At 42.9% G+C, this 17,283-nt stretch overlaps 1 protein-coding gene across 10 annotated transcripts in view; it reads left to right on the top strand.

Annotated features, from left to right (window-relative positions):
- Positions 1 to 17,283, top strand: part of MAP4K4 (mitogen-activated protein kinase kinase kinase kinase 4) — a 165,381-nt gene that overhangs the window by 79,491 nt on the left and 68,607 nt on the right. The window lies entirely within an intron of this gene.

Genomic DNA, 17,283 nt, shown 5'->3' with positions numbered 1-17,283 from the left:
GTGGTATGTGGAATTCCATTCACAAATTAACAGCTTCAAATTTAAAATCGAATGAGATACTCCCATGTGATATCTGCAAAGCTTGACTGATACTGCTCTTCTGTAGAGAGGTTGTGCCTTTTCAAACTGCCATATTCTTCTGAGCTCCTGAGTCTTACACAGGGGGAATACTTAAATTAATGCATGTACATTGTGCAGAACAGGGGTCTTTGGCCAAGATGGTTATAGCAAGCCAAACTTCTGCAAGGATATTGCTGCAGAATATTTTATAGCTTAGTGTGCTTATAGGTGCAACAAGTAAAAATGGCCTTGGACACAAGGTCCTAGATGAGTGGTGGGGTGTAATGGGTAAACAGGCAGGAGAGGAGGAAAACAAGAGACAAGGTTAGGTCAGCTGATAGGGCTTCAGTCTTATCTCTGAATCTCTAGTGATCGATGGGCAGTGTGACTGTTGCTCTCTAACTTCAGCTGTTGTGTCTGCCAACAGCTAGATACTCCTTTTTTTGTCAGATGGCTTGATAAAGATCAATTTTCAGCTGAAGTTTTTCAAAGGCTGCCTTCATGAAGAGACAATGCTTTTTTTTTGCTGCAGTTAACAAGCAGAGAAACCAAAGAAGAATGATGGTACATTGACACACAGTGAATGTTCTTTGCACAGCAAATGTTTTCATCTGTGCAGTAGTTTTACACAGGGAAGCTTGCTGGACTGTGCATGACAATGGCTTCTTCCATAATACTAAGATTGGCCCTATTGCACACTCCCTCTGTTTTTAATAGCATGTATTAATCACAAACAGTTGTAATAGAGAGGTTGCACAGAAAAAGGAAGACAGTTGAAAAATGCTGTCTTTAGTATGGCTAAGCTCATATTGCAGCAGTAAGGTTTGAAACTTAATGTAATTTTTGTCTGGTTTTGAAAAGCACTGTCTTTTATCTCACAAGTGCAGTGCCTTTTTAGGGGATGAAGGGTAGTCAGAGGGAGGAGTTTGGAGATGTTAGCTAGCCCCATGCAGCTTAAAAGCATTGTCATTCCTACCAGTGGAGCTCATGTGTTTTTGCTTCAAAGAAAAGAGCTCACAGAGACTAAAAATGTGTAAATTCATCCAAGTTGTACTAACTCAACTCCACTTTTTAACACCAGGCATGGGTGGTACTGTTACATGTACCATTTTCTCAGTGGTAGATGTAGCTGTAGGATGTTCTTGTCCAGCCTTGCTCGCTAGTTCCTTGCCTGCTTCCCAACACTTGTGCTGGCACAGCTGCCTTGGGGTCAGATGGTGACCTGGATCAGTGAACAGGCTCTGGTTCCAGTTTTAAAATACCCTTACTCCTCTCCATCCCTTGATTATTTATAACCTGGATTGGTTCATTGATTCAGTTCAGCACATGATGTTGCAAACTCTTGTGTGGTTATTATGAAGAAGGTGGCATGAGACTGGAAAAGAGCCACTGCTGGCCATCAGGGAAGGGGCAGTAACTCAAATTGATATTTCTGCCGGAGATAGCCATATCCTCAAGCTATAGCTTCAGTTCCTCAAGGGTTTATTTCATGAACGCCTCCTTTGCTGGCAAACAATGCAGGTCTATCCTGGTTCTAGCTTGCTACAACTTACGGAGACAGTGGGAGGAGAGAACATGGGGGCAGTGACTTCACCCTTAGCACTGTTCCAGAAGAAATGCTGAGGGAACCACAGCCACAAATTCACCTTCTCTGCCTGCTTTAAGAGCTACAGTTAGAAGAACTGCTAATGGTAATACCGTATTCATGTCCATGGAGAAAGAGGCTTGAGTGGAAACTTCCACAAAACTGAAACAGTGGTTTTCTGATGAGTGCTTGAAGGTTGCTTGAAGCTGTAGGTGATTTGTGATTTGTGCCTATGTGCATGTTTTATTGGCAGTGTTAATGCCTTTCTGCCTAAATTCAAGCGGTGCCATGGGGGATATCTGATTATTCTGACTAACCTGAACTAAGAACAGACACAAGACTTCCTTTCTTCTGGGATACCTCTGATCCAGTGCTTGTTCAGCCAAATGCTTAACAAATTAGAAAACCTAATGTATTGGCATGCTCTGTGGGCACACCCCAGATTTTCAGTTTTCAAGGCCATGATTCTGCAATTCACACATTGCTCAGGATCAGCAAAGTTATGTCAGTTCTGGGCTGTAAAGCTTTGATCATCCACACAGGAGAGATGTCAAAGTCAGAGTGAAGGCTTTCCTTAAAATGTTTTGGTTGGCGTGAAGAAAATGAGGTATTATAACCTCTGACTCGAGGCATTGGAAGAAATATTACAACTCTGTAGTGCACATGGCACTGTGGAAATGCTCTTCATCCTTCTCATCTTTTCTTGTGGTTTTCTCTTTAGATTTTAATTTTGAAAAGAATGGTGGCAAGGATAAGAGAAAAGGAGGTGGGCTGAAGCCTATCAGTTTGATCTTTGAATAAATTATGACTAGTTAGTTCTACTGCCTGAAACGTTGGGGGATGCTGATGTGCATAAAACTTCCCTGCCTCTTCTACTTTCCTCCTTTCTAAACAAATAAGGAAAATACTTAGAAGACTAGATCTTTACTGATCTTTAGATCTACAGCACTAAAGCAAGTAGTGATGGAACTGTAAGACCTAAAGATCTATAGGTGTCACTACAGCATGGTGCACAGGTGGGTCTTCTTTTCACTTTCAAAGGGCAAAGCTGCAGTGCATGCAGGCTGAAAAAATTTCACTGGAGCGTAAAACAAATAAAACCAAAAACCCCACCAGTTTTCATCAATGGAAAGCTATTCTTATTCCTTGTTGGAAAGAGCCCAATGACCGTAAAAGGGGAACAGTGCAAGCTATCGGCATATGCGCACTTTAAAAATTATTTTACAAAATCTACACATGTAGGTTGAATCTCACGCTGCTTGTTGTGAGGGAGGCATTATATGTAGTCTGTCATTAATCTTTCTATTGTAAGGTCTCTGTTCCTTTTGTGACATTGGTTTGGAGAAGGCGGTGTTCAGTCCATGTTGATCCCTTCCCCTCACTGGCCATACTGTTAGGTTTCCATGATCATAAGATTGCCATGACTCCTAAGATTTAGCAGTCCCTATTTACTTAGAAGAATCTATTTTCATGTGGAGCAAATAGCATTTAAAACCTTAGCAAAGCTTATTTGGCAAATCTGCCTGCATCCAAGCTGTTAACTTGCATTACACCCTAAAGCTTGACTCTGTTTTAACTGCTTTGGAGCCTTTCCTTGCAGCTGCACGGTTGTTTCCAGAGTCGCTCCTGTGTTCCACTTCCAGCAATGCTTTTCTCTTTGAAAAGTTTAGTAACTGATTTTGAGGGAAAAACACAATTGCTTCTCTTCTGTTTGTTATAACCCCTGACGCTGCTGCTTCTTCCTCCTACCTCTTCCCACACACACTCTTGGCATCCCTTGGGAAAGTTTTCCGCATGCCTTTTTTAATAGCAGCATTTCTCAGCTCTTGTGCCCAGTGTTTCATGACTTGTCCAATCTAGTCTGTGTAAAATTATGCTAAGTAAACAACTGGATACTGTATCCTGCTGATTTATGAAAGAAGTTGGATTGCTTTTAGTGCTTGCCTGTCTTGCCATTTTTGTGTGTCTTCTGCAGAAAAATTAACCTCAGACCAAAGCCTCCAGGCCTGTAGAGAAATAGGGCACATCTCCTATACCTAGACAGGAAAGATTCCCTGAGTTATTCATTGCCATCTTCCTTACTCTGCTGGCTGCTTATTTCTCTTGCAGTAGGAAAGTCACTTTGATTTTTTTGACTCTGTATCTTACGGCCTACATGGCGGTATAAACTACAGTTGTGTGGATAAATTGTCCATTTTCCATAGGACATCTCAAAGTAGTCTGCATAAAAACTGCAGATAGATAACAATGTGGGTTCCCACATAAATTAGCAGACAAAATGAGGGAAAAATGACATAGTAAGCCAAACCAAAAGTTTGCCCTACTATGTATGTTCTTGTTTTCCCCATGAAAACTCAAAGACAATCCATGGATTTTGATCTATTTGAAGGGGGAAAAAAATAGAAGTTGATGGCTCACTCTGGAAAATTGGGAAATACAGATCCTTATGGCCCAGTGCAACAGAACTGGGTCAAGCCAGCCTGAAAAAGCTGAATAGGGTCCATCCTTTTAGTGTAGAGATATGAATGCAGTGCTTTACCTGGCTTTATCTGGCTTAGTGAAGCTGCCTGATAAAGTACTTTACGTACCAGTCCAGCTACTTCTTCTTAATATGAATTGGGGAAAATTGATAAGGGACCTAAAAATCCAGATTGTTCCATGGAGAGTACTGGCACTCGGCTTGCTTGGCCCTGAAATGAAAGATTGCTTGCTACTAGTCTGTACAACATTTTGCAGTCTTTGGTTAAGCAGTTACCTGGCAAAATAAAGAATTGTTCTGTGGAAAAGAAAAAAAGGAAAGCTATTTACAATCTTGACAGCCCTGCTGTCCAGTTCTCCTGAAGCTGATTAACCTCTGATCTCTTGTAGGGATTAGGTTAAGAAAAAAAAAAAAAAAAAAAAAAAAAAAGTTGCTGGGAATTATATATTACAGTTCAGAGGAAAACAGAGCTGGACAGAGTAGTCCCTTGAGCTGTAACATCTGGTTTTGGAGGAGGTCAAAAAGAGCTACAATAGCCTTGCAGCCAGTAGGGCAGTCTTTGTTGAACTGCAGAACATTTGTATAATTGACTCTTTCCTTCTTTAATTGAGATCCCTCACCTACCTCTGCTTCGTGGCCTTGCCCAGCAGCTTGGCACAGTTCTTCCCCCTGCTTTACTATGGACCTGATGCCAGGAGGTTCAGCCCTGAGTGCTGGCTGATGTCTGTGTGGGACCAGGCTCTGCTGCAGCTCCATGCTGCTTTTTTCCTGCAAGAGTCCTGTTTGGGTCAGGCAGAGGTGGTCCTGTCCATTTACAGGGCGAGGGCAGGGCATAGAGTCTTGCAGGGGTGCCAGACATGTCACAACACCCCTGCCCTTGGGTGGCTGGGAAATTTCTTAGCTTGCCAGCTCATAGTTCTAACAGTAGAATGACATTTAACTCTAAAAAGCCTTTTGTCCTTACAAGGAGCAGTGACTTTATCTCCCAGCAAGGCAGATACATCTAACACCTGGTTTAAGTCAGAGCTTCAATTTCTGGACTCAACCCAATAAATTTTCTGGAGCAATGCTGGCACCAGTTTGGATAAAGGGCAAACTTCCACTCTCTTCAACTGATTATTCAGGGATTAGCAAGATTGTCAGGCTGGAGAAGCTTATTTGGAAAGGGGAGGATGTCTGGTTTGATGCAGTTGCAAGGAGACTAAATAGGGAGCTTCACAGGGGTTTGAGATCAGGGGAAAAAGCTGTGGCTCTTACCAAGCAGCTTGGGAAATTATACTGCTGGAGAGAGCTGATGTTGAGCACTAAGGCTCTGCATTACTGTGTCCCTGTGAAGAGCAACTTTGCATTGATACTGTATGAGGGAAAAATTGGCAGAGGAGAGAGAAGAAAATGGATGTAAAACATTCGTACATGCTTGTTTCTCTATGCTTATTTCTACATATGTTTTCTCCTTATGCAAGATTTCCACTTGAGAGGAAGACAGTTTGCATGCACAGCCTATTGTCAGTTGTCCTTGTGGGAATACCTCTCTATGTATTTTAATAAGCTTGTTTTGGAAACCTGACCGTTTCAAGGCTGAAAGAAACAAATATGTTCCTTTTGCCATGAAGATCCTCGAGGGCACCATTGCAGCACCTCTCAAAAGCAATAGAGCTTTAGCTCTAAAGGCTTCATAGTGCTCATTTAATAGGATTACTGTTGCATGGCTTTTTCAGTTGAGGCTGGGCAATGGCTTCATGCTCAAAGTTGATTGTGGAACACAAGTGTCAATAAAGTGTAAAGAAAGCAGTGTTGCCTCTGCCTTCTCCTCATCTGTATGCTTATGTCTGATGTGCAGGGTTCTTGTCCTGTCTAGCGGAAAATGTTTTACCAGTGCTCTGTAAATTGGAATGTAGTTTAGATGACACAACCTGAAGTTATGGTTATGTAAAGGGAACTTTGCTGTAGTTTGGAGCGTAAAAGAATCTCCTTTGTTGTAGAGAAGTGGCTTTAAAATTTTGCCTTCCTGGCTTTATGAGAACCAGATAACACTCTGCTATAGTACAGCAGAAGATGCTCAGGATATGCTCCTCAGCTGTGGCACTGAGATCTGCTATTGCTCATCAGTATGTGAGAGCGCATGTTTAATAATGGAGCATAATGGAAATGGCTGCAGCTGATTTCTATAGGCAGAAGGGCAGGATTGCATGTTAAGAAGATTTCTCTGCAAGTCTTGAGCTCTTTGGACAAGTCTGGACTTGTTAAAAATTTCTTCACTTTGGTCTGGTGGTGCAGCTGTAGTGACACACTGAGAAAGAAAGAATAAGTCATCTAGGTGAACTCGTTGATGTCTGTTACCATCCTTGGGCTCTGTTACCTGTCCAGGTGGGCAATACTCATTCATTTAAGCTCTAATACTGTGCCTATTTGTCTTCAGTCATTAGGCTTGATACTTGCAATCATCTGAAGTCCTGCTCTTAGCAGTGACAAAGAGGTCACTAATGACACATTTCGTATGTATACAAATGACTGCTAGCATCAGTCTGTGTCCTGGACTCTGAGCCTTCACAACTGCTAGTATTAATGTGGGTAGCATGCAGATTCTTTCACAGTTGAGATATTTTACCTACAGGTTATACCTGCTCTAACATGAATTTGAGCAATAATAACCTGTGCAAATTCTAGTGATGGAGCATTTCTTCTGAGCTGAGAGGAGTGTTCGTGCAGGTGATTTGCTGCTGCCTTCCCCAGTGCTGAGCTCTGACTGTCTCAGCCTCTAACAAGGTTCGAGTTCTGATGGGAAATAAATGTTTTGTGTGCAGGTAATAGCAAAAAGTATGGGGCTGCATTTTTTTATCATTTCTATCAGACACAGCACAGCTCAATTTACCCCCCAGTGAGTCAGACATACTGTCTACTCAAGGATAACAAGACAACCCTGTCAATATAGTGTTAGAGCATGTGTGTTCTTGCCAGTTTGGGCAGAGTGAAACCAATAAGGATTGTGACAGAGCATTGTGCTTTCATTTTAGCAGGTTTCTAGGCTGAACTTGGGTCAGCTGAGTATTCTTCCTGTCTGCATAGGCAACCAAAAGATCCCAGGTCCGGTATAAGCTGCTATCTTTCAGAGATACACTTTAAAATCTGGCTTGGGCATTAGGATCAAAGTCAGGGGAATTAATTATCTGTTTATATTAAAGGGGATATATCTGCTTGAAATGTAATCTCTCTTGACTGTGTTTAATTGTATTTTCATAAACTGCACCTGCCTTTGGACTCCTCCTGTTTTTGCTGAAGCATTCCATATTTTTATATTGACTTCCTAAGGAAACGAGGCTTCTTGGTGATACTGGGCATGTCCTGCCTTCTTTTCCACCAAATGCCATTTGGATCTGCTGGTCGATTTCAGCCAAGTTTAATGAGGAGGAGAAATTCCGGAGATACAAAGTCCTGACAAGTTATGTGAAAACTGGCAGGCTGCATGGAGAAGGGAGGGGCTGAAATTTATAGCCTCTGCTTTGAAAATGGTAGGCAGACCTTAGCCACCTTCCATTATCAGTCAGGTGGCCACTGTTTTGCAGTAAATTATGAGGAGAAAGTAGATTACTTCATTTTTTATTTAAGGAAAAAGTTCTGTGCAGTACAGCACACGAAAACTACTTAACTACTTTGAAGCATTTTTAAATCTCCACTGGTTCTTTCTTTAGTTTATGAGTCCACAAATCTAGTACTGTACATTTGAGATTATCTTGTATGATCTCTCTCCCCCCTCCTTTCTTAACATGCCTATGTGTATATATAAAGATAAAATAGTAGTGTTATTCTCCAACATTTAATGAGTCAAATATGTTTTTTCTAAGTCCCTCGACAGTGCTTCTTTTGCAAGGCACAGTTTGAATGATTTTGTATGAAATTGTTGGCTAAAATAAAGTCTTAAAGCCCAGCTCCTGAATCTAGAGATTATGGTAACAAGTGCTAATGCTCGAGGACTTGGGAATTCATTGTACTCTAAGCTGGTTTGTAACCACAATAAACACTGTCCTAGCGCCTAAAGTGTTCTGCTTCCCCTGTGCCAAATTTCTTAAATATGCAATGGAAAGCACACAGCTGAGCTAGTGTTCAAAGACCCTTGAAGATGCTGTGCAAACTAGTTCAGTTGATCAGTGTAGATGATTCTGTTTGTCTCCAGAGCCCGTGTCTCAAATCCTTTCCAACAAGGCTGTTGTGATGTTTACCTGTTGATTTTTTTTTTTTTTTTTAATGTCAGGCTTTATTTCTTGAACACTTCATCAGTGTTTCATTCTGAAAGATGAATCTGTGAGAAGTGAGCAAGCTAACTATCAGAAGTGCTACTGTTCCTGTGTGGACAGCAAGCAGGTGGGTGTTGTGTTTTGCCTCACATCCACCAGGTAAAATGGTAGTTTTGTACTTAGCTCATCACTGGTGCAAAAGATGGAAGTGGGAGTTCCAATAGCCTGCTCTCTTTTACACCTCATTCTGTAAGATGATGGGTGCCTTCCCAAGTGTCCCTCTCTCTGCCTAGTGGAGGAGCCAGTTCCAGAAGTGAGCTCAGCTTTGTGTGTTGGTTGGTGTATGAGATGTTTCTGCAGTGTTTCTCTTCAGCAGGAATATTTTCCACTGTAGCACACTCTTCCTGAACGGAGTTTTAGTGTTTGATTCTAGATGTGGTAAGAACTAAGTGGAAATCCCAGTGTAAATGCAGCAGCCCACAGACCTTTGGATAGCTCTTACTGTCCTGGCTAAGCACCATGGCTCTGCCTGCAAGAGTAAGAAAGGAGAGCATCCATGATCCCTGAAAATAATTTTCTCATGTGGAATATTTTACTGAATGGAAATGTAATTGGGCAGAGAGACCAGAGGCAGCAGGGAGAGAGAGCATCCTGGCGGCTGCTTGGCTCCCCCTGCTCTAACCTGTCCTGGCTGGGGCTGCAGAACAGGCAACCCTGAGTCACTGCTGTGGAAACACTGATGCAAAGGCAGCATTGTTACTGGAGGTTTTAGTTGTCTCTTACATATTTTACCTCAGCTCCCTTTTCACTAGCATTTATTGTAGTTGCCTCCCTTTGAGCCTGTGGGACAAAACAATTTTTATAAATGAGTTTGTTGATTTTCATTCTGAATTTGTCTTTCTGCTTCTCGTACTGCACTCCTTTGCAGCAATTTTTAAAATGTGCAGCTTTGCATCGATTATAAAATGATAGAGTCACACTGATTTATAGATCAGAGGGGGCAGCATGGTCAAACAAGTCTGCACTGAAATTTGAGTCCCTGAGGGGAGATATCTGTTCCTATGTCAGAATTGCTGCTGCTCCCCAGTTCTGATAAAAAATTTTGGGAAATGTACCCAGCCCAGTCTTGATTTGCAACACAAATTTTAAGAGTTGGCACTGATCATGTAAAAGTGGATAGATCAGCATGTAAATGCACACTCATTCTCTGTGCCTACAAATGTAAACAAACTATGTGTAAACTCAAGAAAGGATTTTTCCCGCTGGCAGGAAAAAAAAGGAGAAATAGTTGCATTTTCTATTTGTAAATATATCATCCTCTTATGTTAGCAGTGCATCTCCTGACATAGGTGTCTGTGGTCTCCCCATTTCTAGTTACTTCTCCCTAGAGATAAGGTTTTACAGTACAACAAAGACAATTGGGTGTCTGGATGCTATTGCAGGGAGAGCCTTGCCTCTCTTCCCTTCCCTTCCATGTTCCCCTTATATCAGAATCTATCAGGTCCCATTCTGTGCTCCACTGGCTAGGAAATATATATATATATATATATATATATTTAAAAAAATATAGATTATCTTTCTACTGTTTTTGCCCTCACTAAAGCTGGCCAGAGGGTGGGTGAGAGGGGCCAGGCAGGATGGAGAAGTGTCAGCTTCTGGGAGCTGGCCTGCAAGCAGCATCTCCACAGGGTTACAGTTGTGAGGCTGCATGAGGAACCTGGAGCCATCCCTTTGCAGTGCAAATCCAGGAGGAAAGCTGGCTGCAACGCCTTTCCAACATCTTGGCTGCATCTTTCTCAGCCACCTACAGTGACGGCTGAGGGACTGTTTGTAGTGCTTCAACCTGCAGATTTAGGAATAAAGAATGGAGTGTAAAGGTCTTCTGCAGGGATTCCCCTACCCTCTGATTCTTTCCACTGTGTAACAGGCTATTTTTAGTCTGCTTGCTTGCCTTAGAAATTACTTCACTTTCTGCTTTGGATGATTTCCATAACATTCATTGTGATTCTGAATTCCAGTGTTCAGGATAATAGCAGAGCAAAGAATTGCTGTGTGGCAAGCTCAATTCCAGTGCTGGAGCTGGAAAACCTGTGCTGAGGATGTGTGGTGCCAGCTGCCTCTGACCTGGTGACCTGTGGGAGGCTGGCTTAGCTGAACTGTATTGTGGATCATGCCCCGTGTTTGCAGGCAAAGAGCCTCCTTAACCCTGAGTTTAACAGCACTTTGGTTAGTGAATGGCAAAGGAAAACAACCCTTTAGTGAACTAATCTAGGTAGCCAAAATAGATCTACCTCTGAAAGTCATCTGTTTGCTTTGAGTCAAGTCCAGAGTCAAAAGCCCAGCCTGCCCTTGCTATGTATGCTTGGATGGTACCATCGCTAATTTGCTGAATGTCACTCATTTTTCCTCCACACAGTAGTTAGATATGATTTAAATTGGCATAATTTAAGTTTTCTTTGTCAATAAAGTGCTTTAAGCTATATAAGGTGTTAGAGCAGCCCTTGCTGTGGGAAACAGTGCCTCATCTTAACATTGTTGCTTATGATGCATCTAATAATTTGTCACTCTGACATGTAAAAAATATCATGGAATCAAATAATCACCAAGGTTGGAAGAGACTTAAAAGATCATCCAGTCCAACAGCTCACTTGGCACTATCACTGTAACCCCTCAACTACTGGACCCCCACCACCCAGCACCAGATGCACATACCTCCAGGGATGGTGACTCCACCAACTCCCTGGGCAACCAATTCCAATGCCTGACCATCTGAACAATGAAATTTTCTTCTTAATACCTAATCTGAATCTCCTCTGTTTCAGCTTAAGGCCATTTTCTCTGGCCCTCTAACTGAAGGCACAGCAGAAGAGATCAGTCCCACCTCACTTCATCTCCTTTCAGGCAGTTGTAGAGAGTGATGAGGTCCCTCCGAGCCTCCTTATCCCACTCCTTCAGCTGTGTCTCATAGGACATGGTTTCTAAACCCTTCACAAGCCTTGTTGCCCTTCTCTGGACACACTTCAGCACCTCAATGTCCTTTTTATATATTTTATATCGCTAGTTCTGTAATAAGTGAATTTCATACAGGTGGTTGATAAAGCAGGAGAATGCAATTCAGTGGGTTTGGGCAGCGTGTTGCTGTTTCCTAGGAAAGGCCTGCATACTCAGAATCTGTGAGGCAGGGCTGGATCCAGAGGGGGATGAGGATTGACTGGCAGTTAATAGGAAATTTTCTTAGATAAAAATGAAGATGTTTCTTCTACTGCTTTTCTCTGCAGCTTGATAATGTATGGGATGAATATACTTGTGGGAATTCATATATTCAGGGGCTGTATATTCAGTGGAGAGCAGAAATTGAGCCTAATGCTATGGGTCAATGTAGATCCAAAAGTTGGAATTCAGTGTTTGAGACTGGGGGGGGGGGGGGGGAGACATTTCGTATGAAGCCTATATGCTTACAAATTTTTTTTTTTTTTTTCCTTCTTTTTTGGTGAGCCTTGATTAAGAACCACTCTGGATAGATTGGTTCCTGTTTGGATTAGAGGTCTAATCCATGATTGTTTACAAAAATACCCATATTCATCAGCCTTTAGAGGACAAATGGCTACTCAGGGCATGGATAAACAATCACAAACACTCTGCTTAGTGTGGTTCCATGAGCTGTTCTCTGCTCCTTGAAACATGGCCATCCTCACCTGGCGTGGCAGATGAGCAGCGATATCTTGTGCAGGTATTTTTCTGCATTTTCCTCCTGATTGCACTCAAAGCAAATAGATGTGTGACTGCTCTGCTTTTGGCTATCACTAGAGGGCTTCAGAGGGAGAAACCTGCTTGCCTCCTATGTGTTGTCAGGAGCCAAATGTTTCTTCTGAAACCTGATACACAGCATTGTAACAGAGACGTTCTAGTTATGCTAGTAGGAGCAAAAAAACTGTTCAACAGTTTTTTTGCATCTTTCGTTCAGGGAACTTCTTCCATATTTTTTCTTTTTTTTTTTTTTTTTTTTTCCTTTTTAAGCTTCTCTTTTAATTATGTTTACAAGATAAATGGTAAAACAGGTGTGAGGCGAGTAGGGCTGGTGGGCAGCTGACACTACTTAAAGACTTTTTGCAGAGCCCTGCACTTCCCTGAAGGGAAGCAACTGCAATGTGCAGGTTGTTTGTGTGCATGGACATGTGCCCACTCTTCAGGCCAGCACTGTGGAGAGGTGGCCAAAACTGGGTCGTGACTGGTGCATGGATGTACACTCTGTGGTTCCTCAGGAAGAGTTTCTGCTCACGAACTAAAGGCGTGAGGGAATAAGGGATGCATTGTATGAAAGAGACAACCTTTAGCTGGGTGTCCTGCTTTGAAGAGGATTGCCAGCAAGTTGGAGAGCTGCCCTCAGCCAAGCCCGCTTTCAGTCAGGAAGTTTTATAGGTCATGAAAACCAGCAATGTCCTTTTCTTTCCATCATGCCCAGCCTTTATATGCAGCAGCACACATGCACTGCCCTCATCCTTCGTGCTTTGGATCAGTGGCTCAGCGTTAGCCCAGGAAGAGTTGTGAGTGCCTCCAGTTTCTGTGTGGTGTGGGAACACTGAAGCACATAATAGCTGTGATTCAAAGACAAATGCTAGCTCTTTGCTACTGATCACTTTGGCAGAAAGCCCCAGATGCTCAGAGACTACAGATGGAGCTGTTTTGGGGAGAGTTTTCGTTAAATAAAATAAAAAGCACCCACAACCTTAGAATTTTCTATTATTATCAGTGCTGGTAGTACTAATAATACGTTTTTCTATCTTTATAATAGCCTGTCTATTCTTCCTTTTCTTATTCTGCACCCCCTGAACCTCACTTTTCAATTCATGCCAGCGAGAGCACAGCTAAAAGCTTTTTGTAGTGGTGCATCATTTTTTAGTAAACCAGCAAAGACAAGTTTCACCAATTTAACTGTCAGTTTCTGTGAGACTTTTTTTCATGAGTGGGCTTTGGGATTTCTACATGTGCCTTTTGAAGGGACTAGGCTGCAGGAAACTGCAGGAGAGGAGCCGTCAGGCATGATGGGCTTTGTTCAGATACCTTAGTCTGGCAGAAGCTGACCTCTGCAACACATGGTCTTTCACTTAGCTGCCTCTCCCCAGCTATTGAAGAGGTCTGGTTTGCTGTGTGGGATTTCTGCTGCTTCCATGCTGCTTGGTAATGTTTCCAAACCATCCAGCAGATCCTTGCCTTGGTCATGGAGCTGGAGCTGGCAGGGTTGCTGCAGCTGTTCCTTTGTGCATGACTTCATTGTCACACAGCTCTGCTCTGAGCAAATCCGGTGCCTTGAACCTTATCCTCCTGAATTTTGAAGCTCTCCAAACAATCTAGGTTTCGTCTTTTGGATGTAAATGCCTTCCCTGTCTCCCCCATGCATTTTGGCTGAGCTAATTGCTCTTAGTTTGGTTTCAAATCAAGTGTGATTAAGGGAAGATTTCTTCAGACTGCCACTTAATCATGTTACCAGACTAGCATAGTAAAAAGTTGTAATATCTATTGGGGTGAATACCCTGAGCACAGAATTACAGGGCCTTTCCTGCTCATGAGTCATCTTCCCCTGAGACTCTGTAGTGATAGCATTGCTTTTATTTTAACCGAAAAATCCCTGAGAAGGCGACCAGTTATTTATCTGAACAGGAAAGACGTATTTCTTGGTTTTTGCTGGGATTTTTTTTTTATTTGTTTGTTTGTTTTTCTTTAACTCCAAACTTTCGTATATATCCGTAAGGAAGGCACTGCTTTGGGTGTAGTTCCCATGCAGATGCTGGCTGGGCAGGCTGGGGCCATGCTTGGCACAGGGACTGTGGTGGCTGCTGCGGGCTGGGGAAACCAAACCAATACTTTTTCTGAGGGAGATCAGATTATATTATGTATTGGAGTATTTCAGTAAAACATATTATGCCTGCATTTATTTTACAGTCAGGTTGCTGAGTTTCACTTTTTAACAGGCGCTTGTGCTGCAGGAGTGAGTTGTGCCTGTCTGAACGGGCTGCTTGAGAAAAGAGCCTCCAGAGCAGCTCACAGCAGGCTCATAACACACACACACGCTTTGTGTGTCACTTTCTTCTCTGAACATGTGTGGTGCCCAGTGAGTAGAATAACCAAAGCGAGCCCCTGACCACAAGCCTGAGGAAGCGGTGTTGCCCATCGCTGCCTGGGGAGGGTTGCAGCGCCTGGATGGAGTGGTGGATGTGCTTCCACCTCTTCCTGGACTATTGCAGGGCTTTTTCTTTCTGGGTGAGATGGCCTGGCCTCTCTGGTTTTTCTTGCAGGCATTGTGGTTGTTGTAGGGCCTGCCACAGGACAGTTTTGGACTGAGTAAACCTCATTTTTCTTCTCATCAGCTTCTGAGTGTTGGTGCCTGACTCCCTCGTTCCTGTTGGGACTGCTCACTGCCTGCTGTGTGTGCGCACCTGCAGTTTTGAGCAGCTGGCTGACCATTCAGTATTTTGGTCCTTGCAGGTCCCCTCTGCTAGTTGTGGTGCAGTTGTGACAGGCAAGGCTGGCAGGTTAGGGGCTGACAGGAGCCCCTGCTTTTCAGCATGGGGACAGCAGGGCAAAGAGCAGCTGAGCCTCACTGGAAGCTGGTGTTGAGGTTGAGAAGTGGACTTCTGTCCCCAAACTCCTGCCCCCCCTCTCAGCATTTCAGCTCAAGAGTGAGAGACTTGTGCTGGGATCTGAGCTGTTTGTTTTTAAACTGGAAAGTGAGATGCCATAGCAGCTCTGATTTTTGAAGTGAAATACCTTTTAATAAATGCTTGCCTGTTCACAGCCCAGCAGCAAAAACAAACATTTACTGTGACATTAGGACTGTTTTATATTTTTTCCAGTCCTGTTTTCTTGGCTGTTAATCAAGGTCTCTTTGTCACCTTCCGAGCTAAGGGTAAATGCAGCTGGGGTATAAGATTTGCAAGCATTTTTCGTTGCTTTTATTTATCCTGATGGAGACAGAAAGGCTTTTCTTCTCAGACAGGTAAATAATTAGCTGGCCATCCACATCTTCCTTGCTCAGAGAGCAGGAGCAAGGGAGAGAGGGGACTGTGACACCCCATTTAATAGATGGACACGAGCATCTTGTGGCTCTGTTCATTGTTAATTCACTCCTGCAGCACTGCTCAGCTGTGAGGTTTCCAGGCGTGCTTGGCAGCACCGACAACAAAAACATCTGGTCCAAGAATATAGCTCCCTTCTGCTGGCAGCTGCATGGAAATGATTTTGTACATCGTAGCGTAGTGCCAAATGTACTTAACTTGTACACTAAAGTGCACAGCCTTTATAGAGCTTTGGCAGTGCAGGGTGATTTTAAATGCTGTGCATAAGTCAGTGTTAATCTACCAAAGAAAATCAAAACCTCAGCAACCAATTTTATAAAGAACTTGCTTATCACACATGCCCAGACGTGGCTGTACTTTTGTACCTGTCTAACAGCTGTTCCTGTCTGAATACAAAGGAAAAGCCTTTTGGTTGCAGCTCTGGTTGTCATCTGTCCTCTGGGAGGGTTTGGCACAGACATGAAGGGAAATTTGCCCCTCTCAGACATCCCTGAATTCCACTCATCAGCAGCTGCATTTGTTACTGATAGAGGTTGTCTGTCTCCCCTCTTGTTTTAGAAAGGACCTGGCAATTGCTGAAGAAAAAATGTTAACTGTGAATCAAATAGTTTGTGTGTCTGCTGGTAAATTGTAATTTGAGTGATTGGATATGATAATTACAGACATCATCATCTTGTCAGTCAGTTGTAAATCACTTGGTAATGGATTTCCCATTTTTAAAATAGCTGGTTTTTTGAGCAGTAGAGTATTTTAGAGGTAAAATATAATATCAATATTCCTTCTTGCTTTGAAAACCCCTAGGGTTATAAACATGGATCTCATTCATACATGAACAAGCAAGTTGGAGAGGTCTGCCTCAAGAAAGCTGCTCTCAGCATACATATTTCTAGTTATTTATATTCTGTTTATTCCTACAGAGTAGCTGAGCGTGGTGTGTTTTCACCCTTAAAGCTGCTGTTACATTGTAGATTTTAGGAATGAAGAAGAGCAAGGAGGAGCAGAAATCTCAGGTCTATTCTGGTATCCATCATTGGCCTGTGTTTACTCTTTGCAGAAGGAGCCCATTCCTTCCCAAGAAGTAGCAGGTGGTTTAAGGGCTTGAACAGGTTTCAGTAGGTCTGTGCAGGTCTGATGGTAATACAGCTACTGACCTGATATTAGTTTTCTGCTCTGTCACTGTTATGAGGAGGAGCAGTTCTCACCAAAACAGAGAGGGAAGAGAAGGTGGAGATGGTGACAAAGGGAGTACGGGCAAGTCTCCACCTTCCAGCTTTTAAAGCAGTCCTTGCTTGCAACGTTGGTGTAAGAAATTAAAGGCATTTTCTAGAGTATTTTGAAAATTGAATTTGACAAACCTGTAGGACTTGGTCCAGTCTCCTCCCATGGTCTACGCAGACAGTGGTTTATTCAGCCTTTTTCTCAAACACGTGACGGTGGGCTGGTGTAGCGGCTGTTTTTGCGATCCCTTCTGTCCCTCGCCAGGTGAGAGGAGTGGGCCTTTGAACCTTTTGGACCCTGCCTACTGGCACCTGGCATTTTGGACTTGCAGTCCTTTCTCTGCACAAGGCAGGGGGAAGGCTGTGGATTACTGACAGAGGCTGAGCAGTGACTAACATTGAACCAGAAGAGCTAAAGTGTTTAACCTTCAGGCAAAGATTACCTGAAATTAGAACTTGTAAGGACTTGTGCTCTCACACTGTCATTCAGTCGTGTTTGTAAGACACATGTACGGATCGGATGATTTCTTTTATTCCTGGGCAATTTACATATTTTGGCTGCTGCACAAAAGAAACCCTGTGTTGAATAAGTCAGATCATGATCTCACACCAATCCTTGCTTACAAGAAGATTATTG

Source organism: Vidua macroura, chromosome 2, assembly GCF_024509145.1.
Source record: "Vidua macroura isolate BioBank_ID:100142 chromosome 2, ASM2450914v1, whole genome shotgun sequence".
NCBI classification, from domain to species: Eukaryota; Metazoa; Chordata; class Aves; order Passeriformes; family Viduidae; genus Vidua; species Vidua macroura.
This window is presented reverse-complemented; position numbering and strand designations above follow the sequence as displayed.